This window comes from Mustela nivalis (assembly GCF_964662115.1).
Source record: "Mustela nivalis genome assembly, chromosome: 13".
Taxonomy (NCBI): Eukaryota; Metazoa; Chordata; class Mammalia; order Carnivora; family Mustelidae; genus Mustela; species Mustela nivalis.
In genome coordinates, this window is record NC_139032.1 from 90101011 (window position 1) to 90123819 (window position 22809).

The window sequence follows — 22809 nt, forward strand, 5'->3', positions numbered from 1 at the left end:
CATGCGCGCCCCGCCCCCGCCACGCCCACCCGCGTACCCGGCCGCCAGTCCCAGCCCCTGCCCACCTGCAGCTCGCGCCCCGCCCGTCGGCCACGGTACCCGTCCCCGGGGTCCTAGCGCGCGGCGGGCCGCTGCCTCTCACGCAGGCGGCCCACCCCCGCAGCGAGAAGAGTCGGTCCGGGAACTCAGGGCGAGGGTGGGGACCTGAGAAATCAGAAAAACTTTGTTTTTAGAAGAATTTCGAAACAATCCCAAGAAGGAAAACCCAGCAAAACGCCGTTTAGCTCAGGGCCTCCCAAATCTCCCTGAGCCTTCCCTCCTCCCCCAAAAGGGGTTGCCAGGCAGCATTGACACCCTAGTTCACACCGGTGATTCCTGATTCCTGGGGCCGGGGGGGGGGACCCTCTTGCGGCTCTCCAAGAGCCAGAAGGCCTGGGAGGCAGAGGCCTTTGCTGGGTGCTGTTGAGGGAGAGGCATACAGAAGGACAAAAAGGGAGGCGCCCAAACGGTTTGGGTACAGAGAAATTGCAGGGGAAAGAAATAAGGTCAATCAGGCTCGGAGAGGTTACAGGTTTGTTCAAGGTCACAGTGATGCAGCATGAAATTGTAGACCCAGGTCTTCTTGGCTCCTGGGCACAGCCTCTCACGTCCTGCAGGGGTGTCACTGTGTCCCTGGGGTTTCCCTTGAGGACCAGAGGGTCCTGTAAGGCAGGGCTTTTGTCCCCAGAGGATGCAGGGGCCTGGCACAGGCCTGGGGGCGCTGGTGGGTGCTGGCTGAAAGGTCCTGCTTCCATTTTTAGCAGCAAACACTGGGTTTCTGGGACCCAGTCTGGGACTGAATCTATTTTTTTTCTTAAGCAAGCTCTACCCTGAATGTAGGGCTTGAACTCAAGACCTTGAGATCAAGAATCACATGCTTTATCCACTCTTGACTGTTTTTTGCTGACTCTGGTTACAATTGTGTAACCAGGGCGTAGCCCGGAGATTTTCCAGCAGCCTCCATCCAGGCTGAGGCTCAGGAATCACTGTTATCGCAACCACAGGGACCTGTCGGGACTGGAAGGGTCTATGCCACTGGGAAGCCAGGCTCAAGCTGGCTTGCAAACAGTGATTCCTCCCTGGAAATAAAGAGGTGATGCAGACAGGGCTCACCCAGCCCTGTGGCCCTGGCAGACGGGCCAGCCCTCTGCCAGCCGGCCACGGCCCTTTCCTGACCCAACCAGCGCTGTCCGATGGCCCTACCCCCCCCCCCCATCTCCCAGGAGGAGACAAATCCAACCTAGGACAGCCTCAGGGCTGGCCTGAGAGGAGCTAGGTGGATGGAAAGGTGAAGGAAGACTGAAGGCATGTTCGGTGTTTGTGACCTTAAACTACGGCGACTAAGAACTGGGAGGGACAGGAAGACGGACCCAGCGCAGGGCACGCATTTGGATGGCGTCCTAATCCGAGAGTGTAGGCGGCTAAGCTAGGAATCCAGGCGGAGACCTGAAGCGTTCAAGGGAGCCCCGAGGAGAACCCGAAAGAACAAGAGCCACACGGAGGAAAGTGTAGGGGCAGAGGGAGCGGCGGGCGGGACTGGTGCCCTGGTTTGTCGTCAGCTGCTTCCTCCCAACTTGCTCTGCCCCTATATATGTAATTAGAAAAACCTTTTATTAAGTATTCCTTAAATATCTTTTTAGGATGAGGAAGGCCACGAGGGCTGCCGGCGCCCTTCCTGACGGTGGGTGGGGCTGTCAGGCGGCGCTGGGGTCACTGTCAGACACCAGGTGCTTGCGGACAGCAGGGAGCGTCCGGGGCCCCGAGTCCACACACGAATGCATCCACACACGGACAGAGACGCAGTGGCTTCTCCTCTGTAACATAGCGGCCCCGTACGTGGATTTGTTTGTCTATTGAGTCAAGAAAATGTAAGGGTCTGCTAGAGGTCAGGCACTGTTCTCGGGCCTTGGGCTTACAGCAATGACGTGACGTCGTTCCTGCTCGCATGGAGCTGACCGGAGCAGGGGTTAAATGGGGAATTCTGGTCCCAGATGTGTGGTCTTGCTGCTGGGATCAGCCACCTTGTCCAGCAGCTTAGGACCAATCCAGGGGAGGCCTGCTATGGAGGGGTCATGTCCGTGTTACCCTCGAGAATCACGTGTCTATTCCCCCCCTCACCTGTCCTCTGATTACTCATCTATAAAAGGGGGGTGTAAGGAAATCCATCTCTAGGTTTTTCCATGAAGTTGAACTTGACTCTCCCAGACTGATAAGGAAGAACTTCCCCTTGGTCTGTCTCCCCACTGGTAACTCCAGGGGAAGGGATCCCTAGGTTTGAGTTCCCCAAGGGGATTGGGCAACGTCCCAGGGGGATGGTTAGGGTTCTTCTTCTGGTTAGTGGCCAAGCTGGGCTGGAGGCTCTTCAAAGATTGTCCTCAGATCCCCCACCACCCACAGACCTTCACAATTGGTCCCCTGCTCTGACCTACCCACCCGGGTCCTCGAAAGTGCCTCAGAGTGTCTCTCAGGAAGAAGGGGCGTGTCTTAGAACCCTAGAATGATCAGGAGTAGCAGGATTCCCTAGACCCTAATCTCCCGGGGCAGGTGGAGGGTCTACCTGGGTGGAGACAGGGCTTCCAGCCCCCGGCTTCCCTTTTCTTACCGTGAGGAAGAAACTTCTGTTTGGAACAAGGGCCAGCATTTTCTTGGGAGCCCAGCAGAGGCTGCGGAATCCATCTCAGCCTATCTGCTGGGCCCTGGTCCCGGGGGGGTGGGCAGCAACAGGAGATGTGTCCCTGAGGACAGACCTCCAGTCTCACAAAACCTGTTTTTCCTGGTATAAAAGGAGGCAATGAGTTTCCTCTGTGCTTGTCAAGCTGGGCCTCTTGGAACCCAGGGGCTGGAGGGCAGGGAGCCAGGTCCCTGGGGAGCTAATGGAGCCCCTGGGGTCAGAAAGTAAATAGCAGCCTTCCCATGGGGGCTAGGACACGGGCAGCACCGTATCTGCCCCTACACTTTCCTCCTTGGGGGGAGTCCAAGTCTCATCCCAGCTTCACCCCGTTTGTGAAACTGGGCTTCTGCATTCAGCATCATCAGAACAATATACACCGACCCCCCCAAAAAGTGGGGCTTAAAAAACGTCAGGGCTGATGAGCACTGGGCCAGCCCTGACCCTCGGGGACCCTGCTCCTGTGATCCTTGTTGTCCTGTGTGTTCGGGAGAGCAAGTAGGGGAGCAAGCTGGCTGTTCGGTCCGCCTGAGAGCCCGCTGAGTCTGAGGGCCAGGCACTCTTCAGTCGGAGTCCCGTTATCCCGCACTGGCTGAGCCAGGCCTGCCCAGGGGCAGAGCCCACTGAGCGCCTGTTTCTGGCACTAGCCTGGTCACGGGGAGCAGATCTGCCAAGCCCTTCTGAGGTCACCATGCCTGGACCCCTGGAGCAGACCCAGGGAGAGGAGAGTACCCCCAAAGGAATGGATCTGAGCCCCCCACACCCTACATCCAGGAGAGGAGCTATCTGGCTGGGCAGGGAGCCCACACCCACGCAGTGTCCTCCCCAAACCCTGACACCTGAAGCCCTTCAGGTGGCTGGCAGAGTGGACACCCCCTCCACAGCGCAGGGAGGGGTCTGCTCTCCTCCTGCTGTGTGACTCCTGGTGTGAGATGCCCACCCCTTTTACCCAGCTTGTCTCCTTCAAAAAACCGGAGGAAAGACCTGGACACATGTAGTGCCGGGCTGGTGCGCACCTGGCCTGGTACGTCTGTGTCTGAGAGCCCTGCAGGAGATAGCACGAGGGTGTGCAGTGGCGGTGGGGTGAGGGGGCCTGGGGTCCCTACAGATCCCATGGCTTTGTGGTCCGTGAGCTCCCTTGGAGGAGAGGCTACGGTTTTGAATCAAAATAGAGAACAGAAGAGAGCAGCTTCCCAGGAAGGGTCAAGGGTCTCGTGGGCTGCGCGCGTGGGTGTGTCTGTGTGTGGGTGTGTGCGTGCACGGGGTCCGATGGGAATGTGGTTCCTGACCGTGCACCAACCAGGCTGTGTCTGGTGTGCGTCGGGGGAGGGGACCGAGATATGCCAGGGCCTGGTCATCCCTGCTCAGGGGAAGGTGAACCGGCCCCAATGGAGGGCCTCTGGGAAGGAAGAGCCTTGTGCCCACTGGGCCGGTGATCCTGGGCTGGTACATCCATCCCAGGACGGATCTGGAAAGGTCAGTTTCCTGCTCAGAGCCTGGAGGACCCAGGCCTCCACTTGAGAGCTTCTTGGTCAGAGGAAGGTGTTGTGCCCTCGGGCTCCCCAGCTCACCTGCTGCTGGGGGAGCGCCTGCCCCCTCCTCTCTGCGGAGGGCTCCCTGGGGAGGACAGAGTTGGGTTTGGTCCAGGTTCCTGCTTCTACCCGGGACTGTGACCCCCGACAGACCCTGTGCCTCTCAGGGTCTCCCAGGCTCTCCATTTACCCAGCAGGGTCTTCTGGCTTCTACTTCTCAGGATGCCATCCGGGGAAGCACTCTACAGACGATCCGTCCCTGCTGTCACAAGAGGCTGGTGCACACACTTGGCAATGCGAGGGGGAGCTGGGTGGGGCGCACAACACAGCTCAGAGGACCCCGGGTCTGCTCTGGGGTCCAGGCGAAGCCACTCCCCTGCTGCCCGTGTCCCAGCCCCCAAGGGAAGGCTGCTATTTACTTTCTGACCCCAGGGGCTCCATTAGCTGTAGGCCCCGGTCCCAGGGCCTCACGTGCACCCATGGGCTGGGCCATCCCCACAGTGGTTCCCGGGCATTCCCGAGTCCTGCGCACACGTCCCTGTGGACTCCCTCCCCCCAGGCTGGACGGCCGGTGTGACTGCGCTCTCAGGAAGAGAATGGGGCGAAACCATGGGAGGTCATTTCCCAGCCGATGGAGGGAAGTCTGGGACTTCTGGTTCCCGCTCGTGGGTTCCTTCTCCGTGTATGTCTCTGGTCTCTGTTCTCTGTCTGTCCTTGTGTCTCTCTTTGATCCAGGGCTTTGGAGACGCAAGTCCATACGGTTGAGCCGCCCTGGGAGACCCCAGTGCAGAGAACCTACCGAGGGCCCAGGACGACCGACAGGCAAGTCCTGCTGCCCCCATTCTGGCCAACACCCGCCAACGGTCCTGGAGACGGAGCCCGCCCCAGTGGGGCCTGAGTGGGGACTGCAGCCCTGGCCTCTGGGGGACCAGGAGGCAGGGGCTCCTCACCGAGTCGGGATTCTGGCTCTCGGAGGGTGAGCAGGTGCCTGGGAGGCCCGTGGGTCCCACGGCACAGACAGCCGGGAGGCCCTCCCTGCAGGCTGGGGTCTGGCCCCCGCCCCTCCCTCCAGAGCGATGTCCAGCTCTCTCCCAGCTCCTCTTGGCCAAACCCTCTGTGCCCCCGACCCTCCCCCGCAACACACTGCTCTCAGACGGGGCAAGACCGCTCCTCCCACCCTGCTCCCAGCATCACGCTCACCCTGGAGGCTGTGAGACCCCCTGCCAGGGGCTCCTGCCTGCCCCCCTCCCCCGTGCCTCACGTCCCTGCAGGCCCCGCCCCTCCCTTTCACCTGGATTTGTTCTGGCGCTTTGGTCCATCCCCCTCTCTGGGCTGGGACCTCCTGGAGCACAGGGTCCCTCCTGGGGACCTTCCAGCCTCCCCCCCAGGCCTCGCACAGCCCCTGCTAGGGTGAGTGTGAGGGGCACGGTAGCTGAATGTGTCCACGAGAGGGTGTCAGAGCCCCTCCTGCCTCTGAGCAGCTCACGTGGTGGACGTGGAGGCTCCAACCCGAGGAGCCTGTTGGGGGAGATGCAGGGGGCGCCCAGCATGACCCCTGGGTGTCCCCTCCCTGCTCTGGTGGCTTCCCTGAACACAGTGGGCACAGCCTGACCCCTGGTGGTCAGCACCAGCATGGCAGCCCCACAGGAAAACCAGAACACAACACAACACACACACACACACACACAGAGTCCGTCTGTCTGTCTCATTCTCTCTCTCTGTTTCTCTCTCTCTCTGCCCAGTTTGGGAGCAGAAGGGGAGTGCATATGGGGAAGGTGACAAAGGGTCAGAAGAAAGAGGTTGGAGGCAGCCAGGCCATGGGCCAGTGGCCCTCAGGACCCTGCAACATGCTCAGCGCGCACAATACGAGGAGGGGCGTCTTGCCAAGCTGATGGCCGGGGGGGGGGGGTCCGCAAAATGGCCATGGGGCCAATGGGCTGGGGCATCCCGAGGCCAGGTCAGGAGCTGGAGGGGTTGAGTTCTGTTTCCACCCCCCTTTGCACTGAAAATTAGGAGGACCCCTAGGGTGCGGGCGGCCAGAGGCCAGGCAGCCTCAGTGTGTCCTTGTCAGTCGGGGACTGTTGCGTGGGCGACCCCAAGGTGAGCGTCGCCAGGACTCACGTGTGTTCAGCTGGGCTCTCGAGGGATGGCCGCGGGCACGTTGGAGGGTCTGTGCACGGTCCACACAGCCTGCGGCCCCCTCCTTTGCCCCGGGCCCCTCGCGGAGCTGATGGCACTGCTCGGTCCAGATCACCTGAGCCCACGGGCACTCCCGGCCCCTGCATTCCTTGTCTCGCCCCACTCTCTGGGTGGGACAGGGGGCACACAGGGACCCAGAGCCATGCTACAGGCACACTTGTCGAGTGGGACAGAGGCCCTCCCAGGAGCACACACACGGGCAAGGGCACAGAACACCTTCAGCCCAGACTCACCACCTGCCAAGGGCGCCTTTCCTGTGCTTCTGCAGGGGCTCGGGCCCAGAGAATGCTCTCTGAGCAGGGGTCCCACCTTCCAAGGTGCACAGTGTGTCCTCCAAAGGAGGCCTGAGACTGTGGGGAGCGTGCAGACCAGTCCGGACTCAGCTCCCAGCAGCGGTGCGGCCTGGGAGGGCTGGCTCCCTGTGGCCAGACGTGATTTTATGTTATTTTTTATTTCTTTCTTTTGAAAATGCATTTATTTATTTAATTTAGAGGGAGGGAATGACATGGGGGAGGGGCAGAGGGAGAAGCCGATTCCCCGCTGTGCAGGGATCCGATGCGGGGCAGGATCCGGGGACTCTGAGATCAGGACCTCAGCCGAAGGCAGACGCTTCACTGACTGAGCCACCCTGGCACCGCACCAGACTTGATTTGATTTATTTAATATTTTCTTTCTCTGTTTGACAGAGAGCAAGGAATCACAAGTAGACAGTGAGGCAGACAGAGAGAGAGGGGTTAGCAGGCTCCCCACTGATCCCCAGACCCTGAGATCATGACCTGAGCCGAAGGCAGCAGCTTAACCCACTGAGCCACCCAGGCGCCCCCCCACCCTGATTTGATTTTAAAGAGAAATCCAAATTCCAGGATTTTAGGTGCAATCCTCAATTTTGGATAAGAAATTCACAGGAATCAAAATGTCACGTGAGATTGTGCACATGTGGTTACAGTCTCTGTCATCCAGCGTCCTGGGGCTGGCACCCCAACCTCCTGTGAGGATGTCAAGCGTGAAGGATTGTGACCTGCTCTCGCTGATCCCAGGGATGAGGGTCGGCGAGCTCTGCCTGCAGTCAGTCAAGATCTAGAACCACGTCCCGCCCTAGAACTTGTCCTGGAGCGGGACTCGAGCCAGCCGTGGAAGCAGCTCTAGAGGCCGAGCCGGGTCCCCACAGACGAGAGCCGCTCCGGCTCCGGCCCGCGGACGCCCCAGAGGGAAAGCGAGCGCCGGCGTCCCTTCCCGAGGACAGCCCGCTGCGCACCCGTTCCCGCCGCCAGCGCGGCTCCAGCGCCCGCGGCAGAGCCGGAGCGTGGGAGCCAGTTCTCCAGCCGGCTCAACGCCGCCCGGAAGGCCGCGGCTGTTCCCTTCGCGGAGGCACAGGGCCAGGCGGTCAGGCTGGCCCCCTTCTCTCCTCCTGCTGCTTTGGCATCGCCTTAGGATGCAGAACTGGCCGTTGGCCTAGAGCTGACAAACACTCCTGGGCAGATGCGGCGGCAGAAGCAGCGAGAGCCCCAAAGCCTGCTCCAGAGCCCCAGGCATGTCCGCCTTCTTCCCAGAAGGGGCTGCGTGCACAGTGACCCCCAAAGGCCGAAGGAGCCCAGAGACTGAAGGAAAGGACACAAGTCCCATGGACAAGAAGTGGTTTATTCCAAGGACATGAGGACAGACACAGCAGACACCAGCAGACACAGTCCTTCGCCACAAGCCCGTGTCCGGTGACGCCTGTTCTCAGAGCCCCAGGAGGAGGATATGGGCGGACAGGTGTGTGTCACCACCTATCACCAGGGCAGATGGAGGACCTTGCGGCCAGAGGCTGTCCTTAAGGGTGTGGCTCCCAGAAAGAGAGAATGTGGTGGTGGGGGCGGCTGTGTCTGGAGGCGGCAGTGGACCCGTCCTTCTCCTCGGGCATTAGCGCCGTTCCGTTCCCTGCTGTCCCCACCGCCGCTGGGCTGAGCACTCCTGACCATACATTTGTGAAGAACCGCGCCAGTTTCCAGGGTGAGTCCCAGGATGAGCGCTGCTAGGTGCTGGGTGCCCCTGCGGCTTGGGATGGGCGCTGCCCACCATTGTCCCAGACAGGGGTGCCCGTCCCCCTTCTCTCCGGGGGACCTGCATTGGACCTCTGTGTCCTCATGTTCTCCCCAGGGCTGCTGGTGCTCAGGCCAGACACCTGCCAGTCTGAGGGGGACCCGTGCTGCCTCCATACCAGCCTCTGGGGGTCCTTCCTGCGGGGTCCAGCACTGACCCATCCCCACACAACCCCAGGTACCCAGCCCTGGCCTTCTCACCCTCGGGCTCAGCTTCCGTGGGCTCCGGGCCTGGACCACTGTCCAACATCCTACCACTGGGGACAGTGGCCTCGGAGGTGGAGAAGGCTTTCCCAGGCTGTCCCCCATTCCTGCTCCAGAGGAGCCCTGACTGCTAAGTCCCTCTGTCAGGGAAGACGTCATGTCCGCCAGCCTCCTCTTGTCATCCGTGGCCTTCTGCAAAGATAGGGACCGGTCGCTGGCCTGGATGCATCACAGCCCCGCCCTGCCGACCTCACTGTGCTCCTGCCCCGTCCCCCTGCTGCTCCCACATCAGACACAGACCTTTGGAGCCCAGCCCTACACCAAGGACAGTGACCCACACCTGTAAAGCTCTCGGGATAAACCCTGGGCAGAAGTGCGTAGCCCCCACACCTTGTCCCACCCAGCCAGCCTTGACCTTGAACATGACCCTCCCAACAGGCATCTGAGCCGTCATCCACCTGCTCCTGTTCGGGAAGGCCCCACCCCACGTGAGTCCTCCTTCCACACACATGCATGCACACGCACATGTACACACACAGACTCACGTGGGGGTGGGATACCTGGGGCTACTCAGATCGAACAAAGCGTGTGGGGTTGGGTGACCGGCTCTGGCCTCCTGGTGTCACTGTTTGGTCCTTCCTGACAATGCCCAAAGGCGTCCGGCAGTCCTGAAACGACCTCCTGAGCGAGGGGAAGTGCTTGCCAGGCGCGCAGTCCTCTGCCTGCACCGTTCCGAGTTGGGGATGCAACACGCAAACATCTTGTTTGTTGGACGATGTCCGAAGCGATGAGCTGGGAGGGGGCTGTCTCTGGTAGGTGAGTGTCTGGTGACGCGGGTTCCAATTCTTTTGGGCTCTGTGGTCAGGGAAGTGAGGTCACCGCTCCTGGGACCCCTTCCCCGACTTCCTCCTCCCAGCAAAGCCCCCGAGGGCCCCTCCCCCAGCTGCTCGGGGCTCACCCTCCACCCCATGCCCCGTCCATACAATGGCACCCACACAGCCCACCCACGTCCCCTGTGAGTCCTGATGCAACCATTGTCCTCGCTTTGAGGACAGAGAGCTGGGTTCAGTCCGGGTTCCTGCTTCTACCCGGGACTGTGACCCTGAACAGACCTGTGCCTCCCAGGGCCTCCCCAGGCTCTCTATCTGTGCAGTGGGGTTTTCTGGCTTCTACTTCTCGGGACGCCATCTGGGGAAGGACTCTACAGACGACCCGTCCCTGCTATCACAGGAGGCTGGTGCACATATTTGGCAATGCAAGGGGGAGCAGGGGCTGGGCTGGGTATGCAACACAGCTCAGAGGGCCCCGGGTCTGCTCTGGGGTCCAGGCAAAGCCACTCCCCTGCTGCCCGTGTCCTGGACCCAATGGGGAAGGCTGCCATTTACTTTCTGACCTTGTCCCCTGGTGACACAGACTTCCAGGGGCTCCTATTAGGGGTATGTCCCGGTCCCAGGGCCTCGCGTGTGCCCATAGGCTGGGCCATCCCCACAGTGGTTCCCAGGCATTCCCGAGTCCTACGCACACGTCCCTGTGGACTCCCTCCCCCCAGGCTGGATGGCCGGTGTGACTGCGCTCTCTGGAAGAGAATGGGGCGAAATGATGGGATGTCATTTCCCGGCCGATGGAGGGAAGTCTGGGACTTCTGGTTCCCTCTCATGGATTCCTTCATTCTCTGTGTGTCTGTGTGTCTCTGTTCTCTGTCTGTCCTGGCAACATGCTCAGCATGCAGAATACCAGGAGGGAAGTCTTGCCAAGCTGATGGCCAGGGGGTCTGCAAAATGGCCATGGGGCTGATGGGCTGGGGCATCCCGAGGCCAGGTCAGGAGCTGGAGGGGCTGGGTTCTGTTTCCACTGCCCTTTGCACTGAAAATTAGGAGGACCCCTAGGGTGCGGGCGGCCAGAGGCCAGGCAGCCTCAGTGTGTCCTTGTCAGTCAGGGAGTGTTGCGTGGGCGACCCCAAGGTGAGTGTCGCCAGGACTCAAGTGTGTTCAGCTGGGCTCTCGAGGGATGGCCGCGGGCACGTCGGAGGGTCTGTGCACGGTCCACACAGCCTGCGGCCCCCTCCTTTGCCCCGGGTCCCTGGGGGAGCTGATGGCACTGCGTGATGCCTCAAGACTGGCTACTGGTCTCTGCCGTTGCAGAAGTCCTTCAGGAAGATTGGGAGAGGGCCGGCGGCGGAGGCCGGCGGATCCGGAAGGACCCCGGATCCTTCTCCCGGGTGCAGGGAGTGTGCACACGGGGCTCAGGAGCAGGTGCTAGGGACTGCCTGGGGAAACCTGTGACACTGCTCAGGTCACTGTCCCTACTGGTAGTAGGTTGGACAGCAGTTCCGAAACTGGAAGCTGCGGAGGCCGAGCCCGAGGGTGAGAAGGCCGGGGCTGCGTGCCTGTGGGATTGTGAGGATGGATCGGTGCTGGGCCCCCCCCGCAGAGGAGCTTCCACAGGCTGGGCTGGGATCAGGAGCAAGGACTGGGTTAGAGCACCCAGCAGGTGGACTGCGATCGGGGAGATGTCCCAGTGAGGGTTCCTTCCTGGCTGTGGCTTCTCTGGCAGGCCCCAGTCTGGGTCCTGTCCGTGCAAAAGCACACGCAGAGGTAGGCCCGCGGGAGACCTTTCTCCTCTCCCAGCGGCTCCATCTGAGGAGCTAAGGCCGGCTCCAAGTTCAGCAGCAGCTCTGGATGGAGGAGATGCCTCCGAAGGCCACTAGGAGCAGGTGCAGAAGCAGAAAACAGTGCAGCTTCCGCGGGGCTCTGGAAGGGACCCTAGCTGCCCCGGAGGTATCGCAGCCCTGCCCCGCCATCCCTGCTGTCCTTTACCTAGTCCCCTGCTGTTCCCGGATCACAGCCCTGCACCTGGGATGCAGGCATGTACACCTACAGCACTCGGGATAAATCCTGGGGAGACGGATGGGAAGCCTGCACCCCATCCCACCCAGTCAGCCTTGACCTGGGCTGTGAACATGACCCACCCAGCAGGCATCTGACCCCTCAGCATCCTGCTCCTGCTCGGGCTGAGCCCCCTGCCGTCCCCCCCCATCCGTCTTAAACACACTCACACACGCACACACGCGGGCAGGGGAACTGCGGCTGCACAGTCGGATCACAGCAGCGTCTGGCGGGACGGGCTGGCTCTGGGCCTCCCTGTCTTACCTTTGGGGCCCTCCAGGCAAACGGCCAGAATAGCCGGGTGAGACCTGACCCACAGTCTGCAGTGTAGGAAACGGCCCTCGCTGCCGGCTCCCTGAGACCACGACCTACGGACATCAGGATAAAGCAGGACAACAGGTTGTCCATCGGAGCATCTCAGTCTAGTGAACTGGATGGGGGCTGCCTGTAGAATGGGGGTGCCCGTGGCAGCCCCTTGGGTATCTTGGGGACCCCTGGCCATCAGCCTGGCATGTCCCCCACCCCCAGACCACGGCCCTGGGTATGTTCCCAAGAGACAACGCTCACACCCCACAGCCTGGCCGCCTCCAACCTCGGCCTTCTTTCCCCTGGTCACCTCCGGGGTCCGCTCTCCCTTGACCCCACCTGCGGAGGGAGTCTGTGTGCGTCCGCGGGGGCGCGCGCCGGCACCTGTGCCCACACGGAGATGCCCAGAGGAACGGGCCCCACATGGGAACGGCGGGCAGAGTCCCCCAGGATCTCAGGGGCGTGCTTTCCAAGGAAACCCCTCGGGAAGGGGCAGCCCGGGCCTGGGGGGTCGAAACCCTCCCTGTTCCTCGAGCCTCTGCTCACCTGTCGGGTCCGGGCCAGTCCCCGCCGCTGCTGCCCTCAGTCTGCCCCTGTCCCAGGAGGGGCTGGACGAGGAACTCGACGAGTGGGCTCCGCGGGACTGGAGGATCCCACCTTCGGGGCGGGCGCGGCGCAGGACCGTTTGGGGCGGGCAGGGCGCCCCCGCCAACGGTCGGCGGTGGCAGGTGGATCCTTGCGGGCGCGCGCAGGGACCCGCAGACAGCGCATGCGCGGGACCCCGGCTCCCGAGGGCGTGCGCGGCAGGGGGGCTCCCACGGGGCGGGTCCCTGTGTCCCGGTCTCCACTGCCTGCTCGGGGACCCCCCTCCCCTTCTCTTAGGCGGGGGCGATGACTGAGTGGACGTGGAGACCGGGGCACTAGAGAGAAATGACACATACCCCCATCCTGTGTCCTGACCCCATGTTCCTCTGCCCTGTTCCTCTCAGTGCAGGGCGGGGTCAGGGGAGGGGGAGCTGGAGGGGACCCGTCTGGGCAGGCAGGAGGCCAGGCCGCCTTTTCCTCCTTGGGGACCCTCCCCCGTCTTCCTGGCAGCAGCCCCCTCTCCCCAAGTCCAGCCCCCCGAACACCTTCATGTGCCGGCCTTAATCCCCAACACGCCCTCCTGAGGTGGGAGTCCCTGACCCCATTTTCAAAGTAGAAACCTGGGGTCCCCAACGTTACCACAGGAGCTTGCCTGGCACCGGGCTGTGGCATGGCCCTGCTGTGGGTTTGAACCAGATCCATCTGACCCAAAGCGTGAGTTTACACAGGAGCCCGAGGAAGTAGCGTCTGAGTGCAGCCTTGGGGTTAGGCCATGTGGGATGGGGCCATGGGGAGGGGCGGCAGGGGGCGCTGAGTGGCACATTCCTGACGGGCTCCCTGGGGGCAACGCCCTGTAGAGGCTGGCGTGGGGTGAAGGGTGCTCTCTGGGGAGGGCATCTGGACCCCATCACGCAGGGCTCTCTGGATGTTGGGGAAGGAGGCGGGGTCCTTGCAGGATGTGGGGTTCAAGGGACACAATCCGGGCAGTCTTATCAGAGCCACTCATCCAAGATTTGGAGGGAGGTTGGTGGGCATGTTACTGCCCTCACTCAAGTGTGGATCACCAAGCACCAGCCAGGGCTGAGGAGGCTGCCTCAGTTTCCTCCTGTGTAGAGTGGGGTCCCTGGGGGTCGCCTGCCTCCTCCCAGGCCTGGGCGTGCTGCCCGGAAGGTCCAGAGATGGCTCCTGGTCAGTAGCTGTTCCAGAGCGGCCAGTACCAAAGAGGTCTGAGTGAGAGGACCAAAGGGACGCCCCTTCTGCCCAGCTGAGCAGGACACTCTTGGGCGTGGTGCCAGTCCGCAAGTCCAGGCCTACGAGGAGCAGCTTCGCCCCCGGCTGGGTGGGTGGCAGCGAGGAGCTGTGGTTGTAGACCTTGAGCCACAGAGCTCGTGGGAGCCCGAGGCTGCCACCGATTGGGAGGAGGCTGAGGAGGGGGAGGTGCTGCTGCCCGAGGCTGCGATGGGGCCTGAGGTCTCCAGGGACGACCGGAATGAGAGGAGTTGCAGGACTGTCAGAAACACTGGATCGTGCCGGACACTCCATGCAGCATCTCGCCCAGAGGCTCCTGGAGACTGAGGCTTCTTGGGTCCTGGTGGGTGTGCAGTGGGGACCCGGGCTCCAGGAAGCGATCTGTCAGGGGGAAAGGGTGGGACAGTCACCTTCTTTTCCTGGCCGTCAGGGACTCTGCGATGGGGCCCATGTGGATCTCCTCCACATCCACGTCGGGCTGGAGGAGCTGCCTGAGTGCACCCAAGTAGGGAGGCAGTGTCCCTGCTGGGTGGGGAGGGGCTGCGTCCAAGCTGCTCACAGGACGTGGAGTGGGGGCTCCTTTCGGTCTTGGCTGCTGTGTCGGGGTCTGGTGGTGGAGTCGACAGGCTGACATTGCACTGAGCAGACGCCCTTGCTGAGTGGGTGCTCTTGGGTGCGTATGGGCCCAGGTGGCAGTGGCCCACACGCAGGAAGGTGTGAGGAAGTGCACAGAAGACAGTGCCCTGGGCCGTGCAGGGCTTTCTGCCCGTGGGCATGCTCCTTGGCAAAATTCAGCCAGTCTTCTTGTTCGTCGAGCACAGAAGGTGCCTAAGGTCGTGCATGGTTCATGGGAAGCAGGGCAATCTGTTGCTGGGCGTCATGCCCGGCAGCAGGGGCGGATCAGGCTGACGTGATGGTCTGGGGGTGGCCTGGATTGCCAGCTGAGGTAGGAGTTGCCAAGGTAGCCTGATCCACGGGGGTCTGTAACTGCTTCTCCACCCAACAACCCAGACCTGGACAGTGGCCCTGAGGCTGACTTGTATTTGTGGTTATTAGTTTCCTCTGGGTCAGTAGAAGAAGAAGAAGATCTAAGGAAACCTAATGTGAGTAGAGCAAAAAAATTAGGAAGGTTAGAGCAGAGATAATTGGAGGAGAAGAGTGCTCAAGAAAATCAGCGAAAAATCGGTTCTTTTAGAGATTTACCAAATTCACAAAAGAGGCCAAAATGGAACCATTTTAGACCAACGTACTGGCTCACTGAGATGAAGCTGGTAATTCAGAGAAGTATGCAAACTACCCAAGTGACTCCAGGGGAAATGGAAACCCCAAGTAGACCTCCAGTGAGTAAATTCCCTCAGCAGCAGCAACGAGAACTTCACAGCAATAAAAGTCCAGAACCTGAGGCTTTCACCGGTGATCTGTCCGTGCATTTAAAGAAGATATCATAGCAATCCTTCTGAAACTGAAAAAAGCACAAGAGGAGGGAACACTTCCCATGACCCTAGAACGCCAAATCGTCCTTTTTCCAGACTGACAAAGACGTTACAGGAAGAGACAACTGCTAGTGAAAATCCACTATGAAGAGAGATAAAAAAATCCTCAGCAGAATTCCAGCAGACAGAATCTAGCAGCACATGGGAAGGACGATGCATCATGACCAAGGGTGACATACACCGGGAGTGCCAAGGCTGTTCAACGTCGCTAGTTAATGTCGTAACGACATCAGTAAGAAACGTGATCATCTCGATTGATTAGGATAAGTTTTGACAAAATCCAAACCTCTTCATGATCGGTGCTCACGGTAAAATAGAAATAGAAGATTACGTTGTGATAAAGGAGGGTGCCTGGGTCGCTCCACGGGGTGAGTGTCTGACTTCTGGTTTGGGCTCAGCTCATGATGTCATGCGTCCTGCGGTCCAGCCCATGGCAGGTTCTGCCCTCAGCAGGGGATCTGCTGCGGATTCTCTCCCTCTCCCCCTCTCTTCTTTCACATTTTCTCTCTCTCTCTCTTCCCTTCTACCTCTCAAATAAATAGTCTTTAAAAATTATGATAAAGGATATTTATTTAAAAAGCTCATATGTATATTATTCTCAGTGGTGAAAGGCTAAAAGTTTTCTCCTTAAGATCCAAAATTAATCAACGATGCCCACTCCCACCACTTCATGTCAATAGGGTCACTGAAATTTGGTCAGAGAAAATATACAAGGTGAATTATTAAAATGGAATGGAAGAAAGTGTTTATTTATAAATGACATCATCTTATATGCAAAACTCCAAAGAATTTTAAAAAAAACACCTCTATGTGAGATTATAACATTTTCTGAGAAGGTGTGAGCAGAGAAGACAGACACGTATGGGCCAATGGAAGACCAGTGAGAATCCAGGAATACAGCCGTGTGCGGCCAGTTGTTTCCGAACATGGATACCAGGGTCATTCAAGGAGGCAAGAACACTGTTTGCGACAACCAGTGTGAGGAAACCAGATGTCCACATCCAAAGATGAAGTCAGAGCATGACCTCACACCATGTAAAAAAGTGAACTCCAAAGGGATCAAGGAACAAACTTTAAGAGCAGAAACTCTGAGCACTTCAGAAGTAAACTAAGAGCACTTAGGGGCACGTCTTCATTCCTTTGGACCTGGCAGCGGTGTCTCTAATACGGCAGCCAAAGCAGAACAACAGAGAAAACAGGTACATGGGGCTTCGTTATTGTAAAAAACGTTTGTGAATGAAAGGGCGCTCTCAAGAGAACGTGAGGAAGCCCAAAGCGTGATAGAATGTTTGCAAACCCTAAGTCTCATAAGGGCCTTGCCTCTAGAATGTACGAGAATTCCTACAATTTAAGAACATGAACAATCCCACTCAAAATAATTTCCCCAAAGAAGACAGCCAGACAGCCCGCAGGCACACGGGAGGGGACCCTCACCAGATGGTGCAGAAACGCAAGCCGACACCACCGGGACACACGTTTCCCCACCCCGGAGGGGCGAGCCGGACCAAGCAGGAGGAACCAGTGTTGCAGAGGAGTCCGGGAAACAGGAGCCCTGAACCGTCTCTGGGGGAGACGTAACATGGTGGAGCTACAGGAGCCGAGGGGTGGCAGGTCCACAAGCTGGTAGGCATGGTGTCCTCACTGAGCCCATTCCGCTGGTCGTCCAAACCAAGGACTTGAACGCAGGCGCTCTAACAAAGCCCGCACAGAAGTATTCCCAGCAGCCCAGCTGACAAGACCCGAAAGAGGAAAGCAGCCCCCGTGGGCGTCCACGGGTGAGTGGATCAACACGCCTCGGCGTGTTCCTACGAGGGGCTTCATTCAGCCAGAGCAGGACCAAGTGTTGGTACTCGTGGTCCCTTGGAAAACATTATACTCAGTGGAAGACTGAGTATATACTCAGAGTATATACTGCCTGATACTGCTTGTATGAAAAATTCATCACAGGTAAATGAGTGGGCCCAGCGCCAGACTCGTGGTTGCCCGGGACCAGGCGGGAGGGGGGCTGGCCAGTGACGGACCGCTCCGTGGGCGCAGGGGTTTTCTCCAGGGCATGAAACGTTCTGGGCCTGGATGGTGCAGATGGTTCACAGCCCGGGGAAGGTAGTTAATAATCAGGGAATTGCACACTTGGAAATGGTTAAAAAGATACCGTTTGTTTTATATTAGGTTTGAAACATAACATACCTGAATCATGAAAAGAGAAAAAAAGCAAAACCCGAAGGAAAAGGAGCGCGTTCCCCGGAGAGGACAGGAAGACGCTGGTCCTGGACCTGGCACCGGGTGTGGCTCCGCCGCGGGAGCGGCGGTGGGGCCGGTGCGGGCTCTGTCCCTGGAGCCGGGGCTGGATCTGGTCTCGCCCGCACAGCCCCCCAGCCCCAGCCCTGCGGTGGGAGCCCGCGCTGGCTCCGCGTCGGGGGGTGGGGTTGGGCGCCTGGACGAGGCCCGCAGGAAGGGCCGCATCCTGCCCCAGGACCTGGAACGGGCCGGCCTGGCATGAGTCTGCGGCCCGGGGGCTGCCCTCCCAGCTCGTGGGCCGGCGGCGGGAACTCGTCTGCGCTCCTCGGCGGTCGGGGGCTCCGTGGGCTCCCCCCAAGCTGGTTGGGAAGGCTCAGTGCCCCTGGGGGAAGGATGGGGGAGTTACCGAGAACAGAGACCCGGGTCCTTCCGAGCCTGCAAGGGGCTGACCGGGTCCGGGTTCCCGCCTTCTCTTGGGAGGCCGCAAAGCTGCCCGCAAGTCTGGGGGGTGGCGAGGCGTGGAGGGCGCGAGCGCTGAGGGGCTCTTCCCTGGCTCCTCCTTCCCCTGCCGTGTGGACACGAGCCGGGAAAGTGTGGCCTTGGGGACTGTCGGTGTCCGTCCAAAGCCCCCCTGGAAGGGAGGAAGCTCAGAGCTGCTGCAGCCCAAGTCCAGGCTGGCAACGGCCTCGCCACGGGCAGAGGGTGGGACCGGCGTGGCTGGGACTGGGAGGGCCCCGTCCTGAGTCTCTGCAAGAGCAGCGAAGTCAGAGCTAAAGGCGAACAGCCACACGGGAAGTGTTAAGACCGTGATGCCCGCTGGGGGCCCCTGGGTGGCTTCGTGGCTCAGGCGCCCCCGACTCTCCCTTTGGCTCAGGTCTGGACCTCAGGGCTCTCGGATCAAGGCCCCATCAGGCTCCCCCGTCAGCGTGGAGTCTGCTCGCAATCTCTCGTGCTCTCGCTCGGTTCTCCCTGCTCGTGCTGTTTCTCTGAAATAAATAAGTGTTCGGTGGAGAGAACGCTGGTGGCCGGAGGACGAGCGGGGCGCGCGCCGTGCCGGGAGGAAGGGGGAGCCGGGGCGGGTGGAGGGTGTCGTGCCGGAGCAGGCAGCAGACGAGGACGGCTGGGAGCCAGGACTCGGCGGGGTGATGCGCGCCGCCCACGGAGGCGGAGGGTTTCCACACACCCCTGCAGGGGAGCAGAGCCACTGCAGACACGCAAGACCGGGGGTTCGTGGCTCATGAGTCATTCCTCAGTAAAGCCGTTCCTAACTGTTTGGCGGAGCTCCAGTACATCGACGGTAACGGAAAGGCTGGCGTGGCCATCCTGGCCAGAGCCGACTTGAGGATCCACAGCCCCGCAGAGGCTAAGGTAGGTCAGGGCAGGATGGAGGGGCTCTGACGCCTCCATCGGGGGTGCTGACGCCCCCAGTGACGGAGCTGCGGGTCCCCCAGGGGAAATCTGCCCACAAACAAAGGCAGAGGCTATGTGGTGCCTCTCTCAGGCCGAGAAACACCAGTGGAACCAGTGGATTGGGGAGATCTAGATGCAGGCTGGGAGCTTGATCTAAGGACCCAGAGTGCTGTGTCTGGACACAAGCGGCCGGCTGGCCACCCACATCTAGGGCAGCAACGAGAACTCACCGCCTGGTCCATGAAGCAAGCTCCGTATCAAGGAACCGGCGCCCTCCCAGGCATGATGTCTGGCTGTCGCAGGGTTTAGTTGTTAGAGTCAAGAGGTGATTGCCTAAGTTCCACATTTAGAAGTTGAAAACGTACTTCTAAGTTACTTGCAGGTCTTGGAACCTAACCCCAAGTGTCAACCCTGAAAATACCCTGATTCACCTTCTCGGCCTCCCCAGGCCTGGCCAGTCACGTCCCTCCCTGGCCCAGAGCTTCGGGGCTGCTGGTGTGCGGGGCAGGGCAGCCCGTGATGTGTCCTGGGCCAGGTAGCAACAGGAGCAGCTCATTCGGGGGCCTTAGTGGACGATGGCATGTGGACAATAGAGAAGAAAGGGTCAGAAAATCACAAGGGGTTCTCGGAGGCCTGAGAGACAAAGCTGGGTGTTGTGTGCCTCAGTGGTGACACCTGCGTGTAGCATCGTGGGAGAAATCGTCCAAGGACCAAAGGTCAGAAACATTTCCAGAACCAAATGGTGGTAGTCCCCAGTTTCAAAGGTAGCCCACTCTCCTGGGGCAGAGGGAAGTGGATGAAGATTGCCCTATTCCGAACCCCTCCTGCACGGGCACTGGGGTTCCAACAGTCCCAAACGTCGTGGTAGGATGACAAGTAGTAAGGGGAGAGCTCACTGAAGTGGAGTCAGGAGGGGAGGAAGAGGAGCTCTTGGGCACTGTGCCGGCCAGAGTCTGTTCCAGGGAGAACCGTCGTCCCAAACCCCAGGAGATGTAACCTCAAGAGGGAATCACGAGGACGGACCCAACAGGGAAGGAGGGACATTGCATCTCCGACGAGAAATCCACCAGCCCAGCGGCTCAGCCGGTGAGGACCTGCCCTCGCCCTGAAGTCCTGCTCCCGCCCAGGGGACTTCGGGTCAGGACAGCCCCTTCTAGCGTCCTCATTAAGTAACTCTCCTTTCTTTGTTGGGTTTCACGATGGCTTTGTTATAGCTTGCATGTCCCAAATTATAGTTCTCTGCTATTCCTGAATAAAGCCATTTTGGGGGCAAAGTACTGGTGGTTTTTAGGTCAGCAGGAGTCTCTCGTTGGCACTGGTTCTTTGGGTGAGGCTGGGAAGAAGGAAGCCGGCCTTCCCTCCTATTTGGGGCCGCAGGACTTGAACTAATGCATGTTCAGAAATTCAGAGAGGGGCTGTGACCAATCAGGTAGCCCAAGTGAGGCGTCTGTTGGCCAGACCTGGGGATGGGGGACCGAGGATCCGCAGACCCCAGTGGGTCGTCTCATCCAGCTCACCGCTCTAGTCTGGCAGGAAGTCATGGGAACCTTGTATACGTGGCCTGTGGAAATAAAAGTTCGCTGCATGTTCTCTGCTGTTGGGTCGTGACAGACACCTGCGTTGGCCCTGGGAGCTCAGTTATGGCCTCACAGCGTTCCAGCTTCAGAGAGGAACCACCATGCTGCTTTTCCAAGGCGTCTGAGCTCTGCCTGTGGCAAAGGTGTGTCTTCCTGATCCTCCTGTGACCATCTGTTGGGTGGGTGAGCAGGTGACACGACCAGGCTCCTCCGCATCTACCTCTCCATGGGGATCTGACCTTTCTGTTGTTCCGGGGATGTCTGGGAGCTTCACTTACCTTAGTGCAGACCTCAGTGGACTCCAGGCTTTGTGTGGGCAGCAGAGGCGAGCACTGAATCCGTCCTGGTTCCCTAGCTAGCGCGCCGGACCTTGGTCGCACGCGCCAGCCGGTCTGGGATTGCGTCCCTCCTCCTGGCCAAGCACTTCCAGGATCAGTTCCCACATACTTCGCTGATTTTTTTTTTTTCCCAGTATAAAGCAGCAAATGTTTCTGTTCCCTTAGTGAGTTCAACCTTCCTGTTTTGACCTTGTAATTGGGTACTCGGGGCCTGCTGGGGTCCGACCCCGCTTGCAGGTCTAGAGATAGAAGGCGAGATGGATGTAGCGATGAGGAAGCCGGCTCCTCGCGCTTTTTCAGGGAACCTGAAACTGGTCTGCTCAACTGGTAAAGTTCACCAGTTAAGAAAACAGGCAGACTCCACGTGGGATCCAAAGCTTTTGTCTGCAAGCGCCACATGTTCTCCCATTTCACTGGCCCAAACCAGTCCCACGGCTGCACCCAACTTCCAGTGGGCACCGAAATGCAACCTACTCAGGGTCCGGGGGGAGGGCCAGGATGCTTTGAAGAGGCTGATGCCTCCTGAGCAGAGGCTGGCGGCCAGCGCCCTTGGCACACATTTCTACATCAGGCTTGGCTCTCGCGGCAAGCTGTGGATGACAAGTCTGTGGGGCTGAGCGGTAAGGGGATTAAGAGATTAGGGCACGTCCACCCTGAAGAAGTCAGCACGAAGCTGGTATTTCTTCTTTCTGAAGGCACCAAAGCCAGCGAGGAAAATAAAAGCAGAAAACAAGACGATCTTGTTGTAAGTAGGAGGCATTGGCGTCCCGACCCACACAGCCCCTGACGGCGCAGAAGCCAGCAGGAATCGAACGGGAGCAAAATGCAGTGAGGAGCGGATGTCCTCGGTCGCCGCTCTCTGGGCGGATCCGTGAGTCCCCGCTCCGAGAGGCAGATGCAAAGCCTGTGTCAGCTCCGGGAGTGTGAGGGGCAGCATGGCAGCTGGAGCCCGTGTGGGAGTTTGGGCCTGGGAAGCGGAGTGCGGCATGGGGACAAAGACTCAACCACCTGGCCGGAGCACCTCTGTGGGGGTGGGGTGGCAGCGACATTGCTCCGAGACTGTCCCCACAGCTTCCTGTTCTCTCCGACTCGGGGGTGTAAAAGCTGAAGCTACACACCCAGCCCTCGGTTATAAGGAAAATCCTGTTGCTCTGAAAGATAATCACGTCTCCTCCTGCTTCCGTGACCCGTGCACATACCTGCGCGGGGAAGAACCTTACTCTGTCATGGGTGTCCACGTGGGAATTTGCGTGAGATCTGTGTGGGAATACCACCCGGTGCAAAGGAGAGAGCCAGGGACAGGTGCACTTGAAGAACACGTGCCAGTGAATTTGCTCAAATATTTCTTCAGGAATTAAAAAAAAAAAAAACAAAAAACAGAAGCAAAAACCAATCACCTCTCTAAAGGAAGCCCAAAGTAGAAAAATGACCTTGTAGAGGCAATAGAAGGATTAAAAGCAGAAGGATTAAAAAATATCAGGCAAGGGGTGCCTGGCTGGCTCCGTCCGTGGAACATGTGACTTCTGATCTCAGGGTTGTGAGTTCGAGCCGTACACTGGGTGTGGAAGTCACTTAAAAACAATTCTAGGGGCATCTGGTTGGCTCAGTGGGTTAAGCTTCTGCCTCTGGTTCAGGTCATGATCTCAGGATTCTGGGATCGAGCCCCATGTGGGGCTCCCTGCTCAGCGGGGAGCCTGCTTCCCCCCTCTCTCTCTGCCTGCCTCTCTGCCTACTTGTGATCTGTGTCAAATGAATAAGTAAAATATTAAAAAATACAAAAAATTCTAAAATATGTCAGACAAGGTCAGAATGGGAGAAAGGTCATCACCGCAGTAAAACGGAAGCAGCATAAGAAAGACTACACACTCCTCCAATTTCACCCATGAAGACACAGAGAGGCAGGGACAAAACACACAAGGAAATAAAAGAAGGGGAAGCATTCAGTAGTTGCAAAGAGAAACACCAAAGTATCCTCAAGGAAAGGGCCCAACAAAGAGCACAAAGAA

The 22809-nt window shown here is 59.3% G+C and overlaps 4 long non-coding RNA genes across 4 annotated transcripts; 2 read left to right on the forward strand and 2 right to left on the reverse strand.

Annotated features, from left to right (window-relative positions):
- The first annotated feature begins 22 nt into the window (after window positions 1-22).
- On the forward strand, window positions 23-7625 carry LOC309846735. The gene is made up of 3 exons (XR_014302110.1): window positions 23-95; window positions 4975-5061; window positions 5982-7625. It is a non-coding gene; the product is annotated as an uncharacterized lncRNA (long non-coding RNA).
- A 182-nt stretch (window positions 7626-7807) lies between these two features.
- On the reverse strand, window positions 7808-15701 carry LOC309846727. Its single transcript, XR_014302101.1, has 4 exons — window positions 12461-15701; window positions 11873-11976; window positions 9284-9578; window positions 7808-8915 (listed from the first exon to the last, which is right to left on the reverse strand). It is a non-coding gene; the product is annotated as an uncharacterized lncRNA (long non-coding RNA).
- Window positions 15702-17381: 1680 nt separating this feature from the next.
- On the forward strand, window positions 17382-21962 carry LOC309846736. Its single transcript, XR_014302111.1, has 2 exons — window positions 17382-20608; window positions 21499-21962. It is a non-coding gene; the product is annotated as an uncharacterized lncRNA (long non-coding RNA).
- Window positions 18091-22718, reverse strand: LOC309846744. Its single transcript, XR_014302119.1, has 2 exons — window positions 22580-22718; window positions 18091-22387 (listed from the first exon to the last, which is right to left on the reverse strand). It is a non-coding gene; the product is annotated as an uncharacterized lncRNA (long non-coding RNA).
- Between the last annotated feature and the right edge of the window lie 91 nt (window positions 22719-22809).